The sequence below is a fragment of the Polypterus senegalus genome, chromosome 2 (genome assembly GCF_016835505.1).
Source record: "Polypterus senegalus isolate Bchr_013 chromosome 2, ASM1683550v1, whole genome shotgun sequence".
In the NCBI taxonomy this organism is placed as follows: domain Eukaryota; kingdom Metazoa; phylum Chordata; class Cladistia; order Polypteriformes; family Polypteridae; genus Polypterus; species Polypterus senegalus.
The window spans coordinates 494,263-509,019 of NC_053155.1; positions in this window are offsets into that span (position 1 = coordinate 494,263).

The following is a 14,757-nucleotide window of genomic DNA, read 5'->3' on the forward strand; positions in this document are numbered from 1 at the left end:
AAGCGCTGGCGAAGCTGCCTTCTTAGTATCTCACCGTCACTTGCTTTTCTTTTTATTCAGTTTTATTGAGTGTTCCTGCCAGTCCCGCATGTTGCTGTATGCTGTTTCTTTTGTACTCCAGGACATGCAGAGGAAAGAATGGTAAAGACCAGTAACCGCGCTATATGCAATCATCAGACACTCCCCATCTGCCCGTGTCGTTCAAACACAGGAACATATATTGGTGTAAAAGTATAACAAAAGTGCACTTTTATTCAAGTGCACTTTTTCCATCGCCTTTTCCTGTAAGAAGCAATGTACACACTTCTCTCTATGCTGTGGTTTCTATTACACACCTGAAAGAAAGAGACAATACATGTGAAAATATCCAGCATACAGCAACATGCGGGGACTGGCAGGAACACTCAATAAAACTGAATAAAAAGAAAATCAAGTGACGGTGAGATACGAAGAAGGCAGCTTCGCCAGCGTCTGTGTGTCAGAACCTGGTGCGTTAGTATGCATCGTGGTACAACGCAGAGCTATAAGCGTCTGTATTCTGTTTCTTTTGTACTCCAGGACATGCAGAGGAGAGAATAGTAAAGAGCAGTAAGTTCGGCGCTATATGCAATCATCAGACACTCCCCATCTGCCCGTTGTTTTGTTATACTTTTCAATACTTTTATACTGCTCAAGCGGGCATGCTCAAAAATACCGTGTAATGCCACGAAAAGTGCACGCAGACACTTCATTTAAACAAAACAAGTGCACTTTTATTCAAAACTACCTGTATAACCGAAGAAAAAAGAAAGCAAGATACAGTAGGCGATTGATACGACATCTTGCATGGTGCAATGCTAAGAAGTGAAGATTTTCATTCCGTGCTATATAAAATCATCACATTCAAATATTAACAGTTCCCACACACCCAAGGACCGTCCTTCCTACATTTACGACCCTGTACTTGTTGCCGTGTACACACCTCTCTGTGCTATGGTTTCTATTACACTGAATGAGCACCTGACACTGTACTTTCTTCCCTGGGGAAGGTCCGCATCAGAGAATTTCCAGTTCCTGCATAAATTTCACACCCGATCTGACGCTGTTCGTTTTCAAATAATATTGCATTAGTGCGATTATATTTTCACATATATTGTCTCTTTCTTTCAGGTGTGTAATAGAAACCACAGCATAGAGAGAAGTGTGTACATTGCTTCTTACAGGAAAAGGCGATGGAAAAAGTGCACTTGAATAAAAGTGCACTTTTGTTATACTTTTACACCAATATATGTTCCTGTGTTTGAGCGACACGGGCAGATGGGGAGTGTCTGATGATTGCATATAGCGCGAAGTTACTGGTCTTTACCATTCTTTCCTCTGCATGTCCTGGAGTACAAAAGAAACAGCATACAGCAACATGCGGGGACTGGCAGGAACACTCAATAAAACTGAATAAAAAGAAAAGCAAGTGACGGTGAGATACGAAGAAGGCAGCTTCGCCAGCGTTTGTGTGTCAGAACCGGGGGGGGGCGTTAGTATGCATCGTGGTACACTGCAGAGCTATAGCGCGTCTTTAGTGAAAACAGCCGTGTCAGATGGGGTTGTATGGATTGATTCTGAACGCGACTGAGAGAATGAAAAGTGAATAAAAAAAAAGCTAACCTTTACAAGGATCATAAATTGCACCGGCTGTTACAGACTGAAATCAAATGTATGCTTTTATTCTAAAACAGTAAGACTAAGAGCAGTTTACTTCTCAAAACGGAGGCAGGATCGAACTCGTGACCTCTCGATTCCCAAGCGGGGGATGAGTCTATTGAACCACAGAAGCAGTTACAATAAACTGGTGTCAATGTCGCATGTTAAGCGGCTTTTGTTTCTGCAGTTATATTTTGAATAAAAGCAATTGTGTTATTCTTGTGAAAATGTTTCTTTGCTATTTGGACTTCAGGCTTCATACATTATATAGTTTATGCCTACATTTTGTCATCTACTACTAGAATATAAAAAAACGTTTCTGTTTTAACAATGTGTTGACACAGATTACTGTAGAAACGGAACAGACATGAAATGCGTGTGTTCCAAACAACGATCTATTATTTCCACTCTAAAACTCCACTTCACTCCCAGATACTCAATCAAGGCATGAGCTGAGAGAAGTTCGTGCACGTTCTAAATTGGTGGGGGGATGGAATAGCCGGCTGCTCGCTTCTCTTTATCAGCACATTTAGAAGACAAAGGCTGGCGGAGAGGTGTGAAGGGATTTAAGAAGCAGTTTAAGGTGGGACGGAATTACGAGTTTTTTCGTAGGCTCTGGTAATTCTAGTGTTAAGATCCATAACACACAGACAGACAGACAGACAGAGCACTGCGTAATAGAGAGACAGACAGGCACAGAAGTCACTAGATATATAAATAAATAGGGAAGGCACATGTAGTGAAAGAAAAAAAAGATCAACATGTGCATTGTTTCTGCCGCACTGAATAAGCTCACGCGCTCTAACATCCCCAACTGATCTGACTCTAAGTAACAGCGGAAGTACAGACACAAACCAAGTTTATATGTGTACTGTATAATACTAACAAAAAGAGCAGCTTACTACTGAAAATAGCAAATATAGGAGTGAGTGGGGATCGAACCGGGGACTCTTGATCACACTTGGTTTGCATCCGTACTTGCGCTGTTACTTAGAGTCAGATCTTGGACATTAGAGCGCGTGAGCTTATTCAGTGCTGCAGGATCAATGCAGATGTTGATCTTTTTTTTCTTTCAGTAATAGCGCCAACATAAATCCACACCCGATCTGACGCTGTTCGTTTTCAAATAATATTGCATTAGTACGAAGATGTTTTCACATATATTGTATTGTCTCTTTCTTTCAGGTGTGTTAAATAAAGAGAAAACTGAAATCTTAGTGATTAGCAATAATGGATACAATGAGGCTATTACAAATAAACTGGATACATTAGGATTAAAAGTCAAGACGGAGGTAAAAAGCTTAGGGGTGATTGTTAACTGTAATCTGAATTTTAAATCACATATTAATCAGATCATTAGGACAGCATTTTTTCACTTAAGAAACATAAGTAAAGTTAGACCGCTTATATCACTGAAAGATGCTGAGAAATTAGTTCACGCGTTTGTTTTCAGTCGACTAGATTACTGTAACGCACTCCTCTCAGGACTACCCAAAAAAGATATAAATCATTTGCAACTAGTGCAGAATGCAGCTGCTAGAATCCTAACTAGGAAAAGAAAATCCGAACACATTTCTCCAGTTTTGATGTCACTACACTGGTTACCTGTGTCATTCAGAATTGACTTTAAAATTCTGCTTATGGTTTATAAAGCCTTAAATAATCTCGCCTCATCTTATATATCGGAATGTCTGACACCTTATATTCCAAATCGTAACCTCAGATCCTCAAATGAGTGTCTCCTTAGAATTCCAAGAACAAAACTTAAAAGAAGTGGTGAGGCGGGCTGGCCTTCTGCTGCTATGCACCTAAAATCTGGAATAGCCTGCCAATAGGAATTCGCCAGGCTGATACAGTAGAGCAGTTTAAAACACTGCTGAAAACACATTACTTTAACATGGCCTTTTTATAACTTCAATTTAATTTAATTTAACTTAATCCTGATACTCTATATGTTCAATCTCCTCAAAATAACTATTCATGGTGGCTCTAAAATCGGTACTGACCCCTGCTCTCTTTTCTGTTTCTTTTTCCGGTCTCTTTGTGGTGGCTACTCAAAGCTTCATGATGCTCTAACAATGATGGACGGATTAAAAGGCAGAAGTCTACGTGACCATCATCATCATCAAGCCCTTCCATGAGAATCCTAAATCCAAAGAGGACTGTTTCATTTATGTCAGGTAGATTGCACAGAGGGGACTGGGCGGTCTCGTGGTCTGGAATCCCTACAGATTTTATTTTTCTCCAGCCGTCTGGAGTTTTTTTTTTTCTGTCCCCCCTGGCCATTGAACCTTACTCTTATTCGATGTTAATGTTGATTTATTTTGTTTTATAATTGTGTCTTTCATTTTTCTATTCTTTAATATGTAAAGCACTTTGAGCTACTGTTTGTATGAAAATGTGCTATAGAAATAAATGTTGTTGTTGTTGTAATAGAAACCAGAGCATAGAGAGAAGTGTGTACATTGTAACAGGTACACACATTGTAAATGTAGGAAAGACGATCCTTGTGTGTGTGTGAACAGTTAACATTTGAATCTGATGATTGCATATTGCGCTGAACTTACTGCTCTGTACTATTCTATCCTCTCCATGTCCTGGAGTACAAAAGAAACAGCACCATACAGCAACATGTGGGGACTGGCAAGATCGGGGAAAAAAAACACGCAGTCACTGATTACATACCGCAAGATGTTACTCGAATGAATATGAATAATGTTGCATCCATGCCACAAAGTTTTCCGAAATGTACTATACAGGTCATAAAATGAATAATTCCAAATGTCATATATGCCTGCGTCTGTGTTTTTTTGACATCATAGACCATAAGGTGCACACTAATTCAGCATGAGCAGGAACACTCAATAAAACTGAATTTAAAAAAATCAAGTGACGGTGAGATACGAAGAAGGCAGATTCACCAGCATTTGTGTGTCAGCCTTTTCCCTCCAGATGAGAGAATGTCCAGTTCCATTGCTCAAAACACCACTCACATCTCCAGTTATTCCATTTCAAATGAAAAATAACAGCGTCAGATCCCTCAGTATGTATCGTGATCATGATTTAGAGATAATAAAAGTGAAAAAAACGTTAACTTTTACAGGTCCTATAAATGCACACTGTGTGTTACAAACCAAATATATGTGTGTACTGTATAATATTAACAAAAAGAGGAGCTCACTACTGAAAACGGCAAATATACAGTACGAGCGAGTGGGGATCGAACCAGGGACTCTTGATTATAAGTCAGCAAATTTTACCGCTACGCCAGTGATGTCTATTTCTTGAATCTTTTGTGAAAGTGTTTACTTGATCTTTGGACTTCAGGCTTCATACGTTATATAGTTTATGCCTACATTTTGTCATTTACTACTACAATATGAAAAACGTTTCTGTTTTAAAAATGTGTTTACACAGATTACTGTAGAAACGGAACACACGTGAAATGCGTGTGTTCCAAATAACAATCTATTATTTCCACTGTAAAACTCCAGCAGTTCAGCCACTCCCAGATAACCAAACAAAGCATGAGCTTGTAAAACTTAGTGAATGCTCTGCGGCTGCTTGCTGCTCGTCTTAATCAGCACATTCAGAAGACAAAAGAGAGATGAGAGCGGTTTTAAGGTGGGCCGGATCTACGAGTTTTTTTCGTAGACTCTGGTAATTCTAGTGTTAAAGAGCCATTCTCGTGTCTCCTCACCCAGTAGCCATTATTTCCCCTGCCCTAATCTTTTACCCTCGAGTTAACAGCCATACCTTCCCTCCGATTTTTCCTCAGTACTGACTTGAACAGCTGTGACTTTCACTATGTGGAGTTTCCATGTGGCTTTTCCTTCAGCTATTTGCACGTCTTGACTGGTTTGGTTTTCTAACACCAAATTAATTGTTGTCAGGCGGAGGGTTAGGGTTAGGGTTAGGGTTAGGGGTGGCTCTCCTCCTGGATTTTGATGTCTCAATAATGGTGTGGATCCCGCCAACAGACGCTTATTGAGGTTAAACAAGGCCTGCTATAAAACTTTATTCCAGCCTATAAGATGATTGTGCCCCATTAGTTTTTTTTAATTTGTTCTTTCAAGAGGCCATTCATTCTCTCAATAAGTGCAGCTGCTTGTGGGTGATAAGGAATATGCCAAGTCCACTGAATTCCGGCTCCTTGACCCCACTCTTGTAAGTCTCTGCCAGCAAAGTGGCTTCCTTGATCACTTTGAGTTTCTTCTGGCACTCCATATGCTTGAATTAAATGACTAAAGTCCATTAAGGAGCTGCTTTTCAAGTGGTGTGTACTTAGTCTGAGATCCAGTCAGCTGTCGGCTCCAAAAGCCTATGGGAACTCTTTCACTGCCGTGCTTTTGCCACAAGCTCCACGTAGCAATGTTGATCTGCGCTGTGGCCTCAAGTTCAAAAGGTAAATTAGGTTTTCAAGGTCCTCATCCTTGGTGTTGGACTGAGGCTTCTTTAGTTGCCTCAAAGGCAGTTTGTTGTTTTTCTGTCCATTCAAACTGTTCCTTTTTCTTTACAACATCACGTATTGGTCTTAAAATCAGTCCCAAAGGTGGCACAGAAGCTCTCCAGAAACCCCTTAGTTCCCTCAAATGATTGAGCTTCTTTTTTTATTAGTTGGTGCCTGTAACTTATGCAAAGGCAGAGGCACTCATTTCTCTGGTCCAACCCACACAATGCCAAAGTCAAATTTGACTTCTCAGGCAGGTCCTTGAACTTTGTCCTTATTTACAGCCCATCCTCAACTTTGCATGTGAGTAATCAGAGCAGGTTGTGCATTTTTTACTAATAATTCGTCCCCTCTGAACATCGTACCTTCTCCACCGTTGGGCTGATAGCCAGGTCTCGTGCCACTAGTCCATGGTATAGCGTAGGGCTGTGTAGGTATCCCTGTGGCAGGACTTGAAGGGTGTACTGTCTGTCCTTCCAGGTAAATGCAAACTGATCTTGACTTTGAGTTGCAATCAGAATAGAGAAGAACGCATTAGCCCTGTCGATGACAGCATGCCACTCTCCTGCATTAGTCTTGATGTCTTCTATGATGGTAACAATATCGGGAACTGCAGCAGTCAGCATTTAAACATCTATAATCTATTATCATTCTCCATGAAACATATGCTTTCCTCACTGGCCACACAGAAGAAATGAAATGGCAGACTGCAGGTTGAATAATTCCTACTCACAATAGCTCTTTCACTGTTTCTCTGATCTCTTGCAGACCCCCTGTTTCAAGTTTACAGTTGTGTCAGGTGCAGGAATCTCTAAGGGTGTCCATTTTGCTTTCCCCTTCATTATCACTTTGACTGCTGTACACATTTAATTACGAATCTCAAAACAAAATGTTCCCCATTCTGTCTGTATTGTTCTCCCTGTGAGAATATCTAACATCAGAATATATTCGGGCAATTCTGAAATTAACACGGCTGCTTTAAAGAGGGGTGATTGTCCTATGGCTAATCGTACTGTGATCAGTTTAGCTTGTTTGTCTGAGCCCACATACCCGTTTACATTTACAATCAGCCCAGATCTGTGTGGATGCCCATGAATTAAAATTACTTCTGCCCCAGTGTCAGTTAGTGACATGACCCGATTTGGTTTTCTCCCCTTACAACAATAAATTGTTAGCGGGATGTACGGGCGTCGGTCTCCTGTATGAATGAGCCGTACATCCCCACCCACAGGAGACCTGCCATCCCCTCAGTATGGTGGTCAGGGTGTGCGCCACTCTTTCCCAAAATTAAAATATCGTCTCGGCTTTTGTTCTCAGTGTGTGTTTTCTTCCTCACTGGACGGTGTTGCTGGTGTAGCTCAGAACTCTTCATGTTGAGGCTTTTCAGAGTTTGCCATCTCTAAAAAAGTTCTGCAATTGGTTTGCCGCTTATGTCATTTCTGTCTATCCCTATTTGTAGCAGATCACAAATTATCCTTGCACAACTTATTTTTATTTTTTCACTTTCTTGCCTCTCACTGGTCTTTACCCAGTAGGTGCTGATACAGTAGCTCCCAGTTCATCTAACTGACCTAACAGTGCTGCTACATCCCATACCGTCTGTTGATTAATTCCAGCAAGCATAGATAACAGAGCCCCTTTTAAATGATGGGGTGCGTTTTTTATTAGTTGGCTACACATGCCAGCAGTGAATGCTTCAATATCAGGGCCGGCAAACGTGGCTCCTTGTCCAGCTTTATAAATAGTCGATTATATGCCCAGTTCTTGAAGCTGCTGAATTACTTCAGAAGATGTGCACTAAAGCCAGTTAACATCCTCCATGTCTGTCTCTTGTTTCCAGCCACATATGTCTAATACCATTTACAGCCGCAGTCGCTGGATTATTTACCCCTTGTAGTGTCTTTAGTATTTTAGGGTTTGTAGTAATAGAACCTAAATGTTTCAATTCTGCATTTGTTAACTGACAACTATCATCACCTTCATCCCACATGCGCAATATTCACTGAATCAGGCTCACCTGACTTTTGCCCATACTACTTGCCAATTTCCATGAACTTGCCTTGGGTAAAATCTTGTATGATTTGTGTCAATCTACAGTATGCTGTGCTGCAGAAACAGCAAAAACTTCTCCGAACTGAAGCCTTGTTTATCATGGAGTCAGACACCTCGAGCTGTATAGGCTAAAAAATATATTGTTATTTGGAACACATCCATTTCATGTGTGTTCGGTATCTACAAAGATCTACTGTCTATGTAAGTGTAGGATGACAGAAATGTTGAACACGTACCTAAAAGACAAACTTTTTCCATGTTTTAGTACTAACAACAAAATTTTGACATGAAGTGTATAATGTGTGAAGACTGAAGTCCAAATATCAAATAAACACTTTCACAAAAGGTACAAGTATAACAGAAAAAATGCACTTTTATTCAAGACTATAGCTGAAGAAAAAGAAATTGTGTTACTGTGGCTTGTTGTCGTGACTTCTTTGTTAGTACAGCGGTATGAACGGCTGGCTTCTATTCAGAAGGTCCTGGGTTCAAGTCTTCACGTGTCCCAAAATAAACATTTTGAGTAGTGAGCTGCTCTTATTGTTACTATTATACAATAAAAACATAACATTTCATATGAGTCTGTAACAGCCGCTGTAAATGTATGGTACTTGTTTAATTCTCTCAGTCACGTTCACGCTCGCCCTGATCTGACACTACTGTTTTCAAATAAAGACGTGCTATAACAGAGATGAACTCAGATCGGAGAAAGAGAACAGAAGCTCTCCCTGCAAGAAACGTCCACTCACATATAAGAATGACGCAGCTGCACCAGGTGTAAAGGAGAAAGATGGCACCGTCTGGCTGCAGTAAGAGGTCATCCTGCCAGTCAATGTGCAATATTATGTCCTTCAATGAAACAACAGGGCCTACAGAGCTCGCCAACGTATCGTGCAATCTCCTGTTTGTGATTATGTTTTGTTATGGTCTTTACATAAGAAACATTTATATGTTACTTATATAAAAGCCAGATTGAATATTATTTACCTTGATTTATTTACTTATCTTCCTACAGCGTAAAGTCACAAGTAGACTGCCTGCTGACACTTTAGTACACGAGCAATGGTACGAGAATGCAGTTAGACTTTTTTTGGGAGAGGTTTTTGCTGTTTCTGTGGCAGTGGGAGGACTGGATAGCAGGCTGCTTCCTGCTTGGGCTTATCGACACATTTACAAGACAAAAGACGCTGAATGGAGAGGTGCGAAGGGATTTAAGGTAAGGCGGATTTACAAGTTTTTTCGTAAGCTTTGGTAATTCTAGTGTTAACAGAAGCCACCCCAGTTCTCCGGCAGCTATCTGTTCTTTCTTGCCCTGGTGTTCTAACCCAAGTTCCAAGACTGCCACTTGCACTTTCAGGGGACTGATGTCTCCTTCCAGTTCGGGCCAGTCTATTGGAGCAGTATATCTATTAAATAACTGGGCCACGGATGTCCATGACTATCCCAGTATCTTCAGTATCTGTCCAGTCCCTTCCTTGCCGACATTATTAGAAACATTTTTTAAATAAGTGATAAATTATAAATATGATGCGGTTAGTAATTTAGCCAAAATCCTGTTTGTAATGCCAGTTGTGTCCTGCAGGGGGCGCCCAGGAAATGAGTTCTTTCTAAATCTCTCTCTCTTTCTATATATATATATATATATGTCTGTATGTCTGTCTGCTTTTCATAAGAGAACTACTTAAAACCCCAATCTAAATCTGTTTTTTCTATAATTTGCTTGACTATTCCGGTTGATTTTGCAACTTCTCTCATTGCGCTAAGTATCATAGTTCTCTTGCAGGAGTGATTTATTTGTGTGAATCCGAGACAAAGGCTGCAGGGAATGCATGATGTCAGGAGTGTGGAGCCAAGCAGGGTCCTCCTCCGTTCAAATTGCTCTATATCTTGTCACATTTTGGAGCAGACCTTGCCTCCACTTAGCTTGCCATACTGGTTTGTTTACTGATTTTTAAAGTTTTTCCTGTTTCACTACTACGCGGGCAGAGCCACAGGTGATGGTTAGTATAACATAAAAGGCGATACCCTCCCTAGTGATACGGCGGTAAGAAATCATGTAGGAGAAATCACTTAGCTTTGTTTAATGTCGGCTTACACTGCACATGATACAAAGACGAGTGAAGCCAGTGACAAGACCCAGTCCAGGAGTGGGTGCCCGAGGCATGGAGTCTCTCAGTGTCATCAGTGTGGTAGAAGGCATTTTCTTGAACAGGTGGCAGTATCTCCCATCCTATTGTAGGCTGTATAGGTGTGTCGAGCAATGTGTCAAGGCTTTATACTCTTTCTTCACGTTCAGGGCCCCCTTCAGATGAATTCCAAACAAGGCAACGATGCTAATTCGAGGATACAATTTCATGCTGACTTAACAGATAGAAACAGAGCACAGTTACAGCATCTCTCAGTCTGACTGCATGCTGTCCATTTGTCCCAATCCATCTGCTTGCCTGGCCGTTCTGTGTGAGCCCCTGTACTTAATCTGCCTGTGTGTCAACTGTGCATGTGCACAGATAAAAAGCAGATTTATAAGATAGATTTGCACAGAGCACAGTGACATATTAAACTTATGCTTACAGCTTCTCAGATGAATAAAACTTATTTTTCTAAATGATGAGACCTATTTACATCCTCTTTTACTCAACGGTGTGGTAGTTCACTGCATTTTGATTTCTGTTCTGCCCCTCTCCACTCCCCCATTGAGAGTGTTCATTTCAAATGTACCCCCATTTCTAAAAAACAATATTCTAATTAAAGAGTTTGAAAGCCATGGACAGATTATTTGAAACTGATGATGATACCACTGAGCTGTCGATCATCCAATTTAAAACACGTTTCTTTTAGGAGACAAGTTCACATGATTCTGAAAGACCTGCAGGGTAAGCTCGATGTGGCCTTTAAATTCAGTGGATGGTTTTACTTGTTTTGTATATCACTAGAATTGATTCATTTTTTTAAGTGTGTACAAGGTAGGTCACAAGGCTAACCAATGTAAGTGCTTGGAGGTGACAGACAATTCAAAAGTAAGTAGGAAGACCATTCAGAACTGTTTAATGATGAAGGTAGAGAATCCTCGGTCAGTTTTTTCTGACATGAAGGAAACGTTAATGGAGGATCCTTGTCAGAATATTCAGGCTCAAAGCAGTGCTTTATCTGTAATGATGGTGCAGTCGGCCCCTGAATGTGAAGTGTAGCCGGTAGTTGTGGCTGAGATCGCACCCCACAACATACAGAGTGCTGATGGTGTCCTGGAGAAGAACGCTCCGACTGCGGCCGGTTCAGTGTCTGCTGGCAATGTTACTGTTAATATGCACATACAAGTGACAGCGCCAAGCCTCTTGTGAGTACGAAAAAATAAAGGAGTTCTGCTCAGTGTTGATATCAAAGAAACCGATATTATACAAAAGAATGTTACGACTGAGCGAAGTGCTGAGGGTGACATAGATAGGGTGAGCAGCAGAAAACAGAGCGCAGTTCAGGAAATGGAGGATGTAACAGAGCTGGTAAAGCCCATGACATGAATAAGAAAAGATGCGTCCGCTAATAGACGGGTAGCCATAAAGCACAATAAAGTCAAGAGCTCAGTCTATGCAAATGGCGGCCCTTTGAAAGTTCAGGGTGTGACTGAGGTGCCTGCAGACACGAGTCCAATAAGTGAGGGTGAAGAGGTAAAAGGCAGCGACTCATGGACATCTGTGAGGTGCAGTCTGTTATTTCAGCTGAATGTCCGCGGTGACTACAGCAATGAGTGCATAATCCATTTTTTTAAGTTTATTGCAGACAAGAGGGGTGTAAACTTTAGCCTCCATTTCTCTGATCTCCAGCTGTTTCCAAGTTCATCTAAGCGGGACCTACACCAGGATGACAGCTTTAGGTTTAAAAAAGAACAGAAGCATGTCACGAGTAGATTTAAAGGTTTTCTCAAAGCCAAACTGATATGACACACTGCTGGAAATACTATGCTATATCTTTATTGAATTTGATTTTCATGACTGTCTTTTTCTGCTTTTTGATGCCTTTGTTCAATTTTGACACACTTAACATCAATGAATGTCAAAATACAAATAAAACGGACAGCTGTTCTTGATTGTTTGAAAAGAAAATAACTTGCCATTTTACTTTTGCAGGAAATACCACAGATCCTGCTAACCAGGCAGATTGGCACCAAGGCTGGCAGGGACAGGTGTTTTTAAGTCATGGGTCAAGTGTTAGTACCGAGATCGCCATTCTCTTTTCTGCTGGTTTTTCATATGACTTGGCTAGCATGACAGAGGTGGTCAAAGGCAGACTGCTAAAATTTGAAACCTGCTTAGAGGGGAAAAAGTCTTGTCCTTCTCAAAGGTTACCTTCCATTTCAAACGTCCTTTCCTTCACACTGGCACTTCAATAACAGTTTGCTGAAGAATGCCCATTTCCTTAGAGTATCCGAGTTCTTCTAGGAGAGCTGGAAATCAACAAGTAACTCCTTTTCATCTCTGTGACAGTGGAGGGACTGTTCAAAATCAAGTTGTTATGTCAATGGTACACCCAGAATGTAACGCAGAATTTAATGGTTAAAGCTGGAGTAGGACATTTTGGAACTCTCTTCACTTTTACACAGCTCTTTCAATGATGGCGTGTTTGAGAATTTAAAAGCAAAGAAACAAGAGGTTATGGACTTATTTGACAGATGGGTGCACGGATTCAAGAATTGGCTCAAATGGATTCCCCCACACAAATACTTTTTTGGACTAGAAAAAAAAATCACAGAGTAAAATGATTCACTGTGTGAAAAATGCAGATGGGCGCATCATTTAAAAGTTTGAGGTCATCAAGATTCTAGCACTGAACTTTTATAAAAAGCTTTATTGTGCTTCTGAGACCAGAAGCCTCATAGAAAACCTGCCATTAATTCATAAAACAGAAAAAGAGCTTCTGGAAGCAAACGTCACCGTGGAGGAGTTGACTACGGCCCCTGCGAACTAAACACTGGAAAGTCACCTGGAATAGACGGCCTGACAGTTGAATTTTTTTTTTATACAGTTTTTAATTTTATTGGGAGCTGATTTATTGGCAGTATTCAAGAAAAGCATACGAAATAATGAATTGCCATTGCCCTGCTGAAGGGCTGTGCTTGCTCTGCTTCCAAAAAAGGTGATTTGTCTGACCTTAAGAACTGGCGACCCATTAGCCTTTTGTGTCCAGGACCCTGGCTAATTGCCTGTGGAGAGTAATGGAATGCATCATCATGCAGGATCAGATCCTACTGTGTGCCAAACTGGTCCATATTCGACAATATACGAGGGGGGATCCAAAAGAAACAAGACTGGCCTCCGTGTGGCTGGCGGTAAGTGTAGGGGGTTGGATCAAGGTCAGTGCTTGTTCTTTCATCCCTCGCCAGTCAATAGACAGATGGAAGCCTTTGTGAAAAGATGTCACGCAGTCATTGTTTTTAGAAGCTGCTCTTGCGACCCTGTTGAAATTGTGATGTCGAATTTCACGGAACAAAGAACGTGTTTGAAATTTTGCTTTCTACTTGGCAAAACACCAACAGAATCATTCCAAATGCTTCAGATGGCTTTTAAGGAAGAAGCTGTGAGTTGGGCGAGAGTTTTCAAAACGTTTTTGTGCTTTAAAAATTGACATTTAAGCATCGAGGATCAACCCCATTCTGGACGCACTTCAAGCACAGCACTAAATAGCATTCCAGTTGAAGACTTCTAAAAATGTTCTGATCAGTGGAAAAGGATATTGAACACGTGTGTGTCTTCCAATGGGAAGTTCTTTGAAGGAGACTAGTACATTTTTTTGAAATATTTTAAATAAAATGATTGCTTTTGAAAAAGTCTCTTTTTTTTGGTTCTCCCTTGTATATCTAGCACAAGACCTAATTGTAACTTCAAAGCTTCTTGGATTCAAGACAGGATTGATCTCTTTAGATCAAGAAAAAGCTTCTGACAGAGTGGATAATAAATATCGTTTTAAGGTCCTGGAGGCTTTTGGGTTTGAGTACTCTTTTGCTAAATATATTTAAATACTTTATACAGACGTATTTGGCATCTTAAAAATTAATGGTGCTCTGAGAACCCCCTTCTCAGTCACCAGCGGTATTTGCCAGGGCTGCTCCCTCTCAGGGATGCTCTACTCTTTACCCACTGAGCCCTTCTTGAGCAGCTTAGAAGTCATCGTTCTGGCCTCTGCATTCCTGTTGTTACTATGTGGATGGTGTGACTGTGTTTGTGTCCTCTTCTTATGAGGTGAACACTTTAGTCGGCTACTTTATTGTTTTTCAGAGAATGACATCAGCAAAAGTTAAATTGGTTAAAAAGCAATGCACCTCCTCTGGCTCTTCTCGAGTCCCTCCAATTGAAGAAGAACGTCTTTTGGTACCTGGAGGTGTAGTTGGGTGAGGAAGGCACTGCTGAAGACAATTGGGTGGTGCGGACAGAGAAGATTGAAGCTTGGCTGAACCGTTGGAAGTGGCTCACCTGATTGCCTCCATGTTTCGGCACAAACTCAGGTGTGCTGATCCACCCGTAGCACTGATTAAATCCATGCAGATGATCATCCTAAACTTGCTTTGAGACAGTATGCGCTGGGTCCAG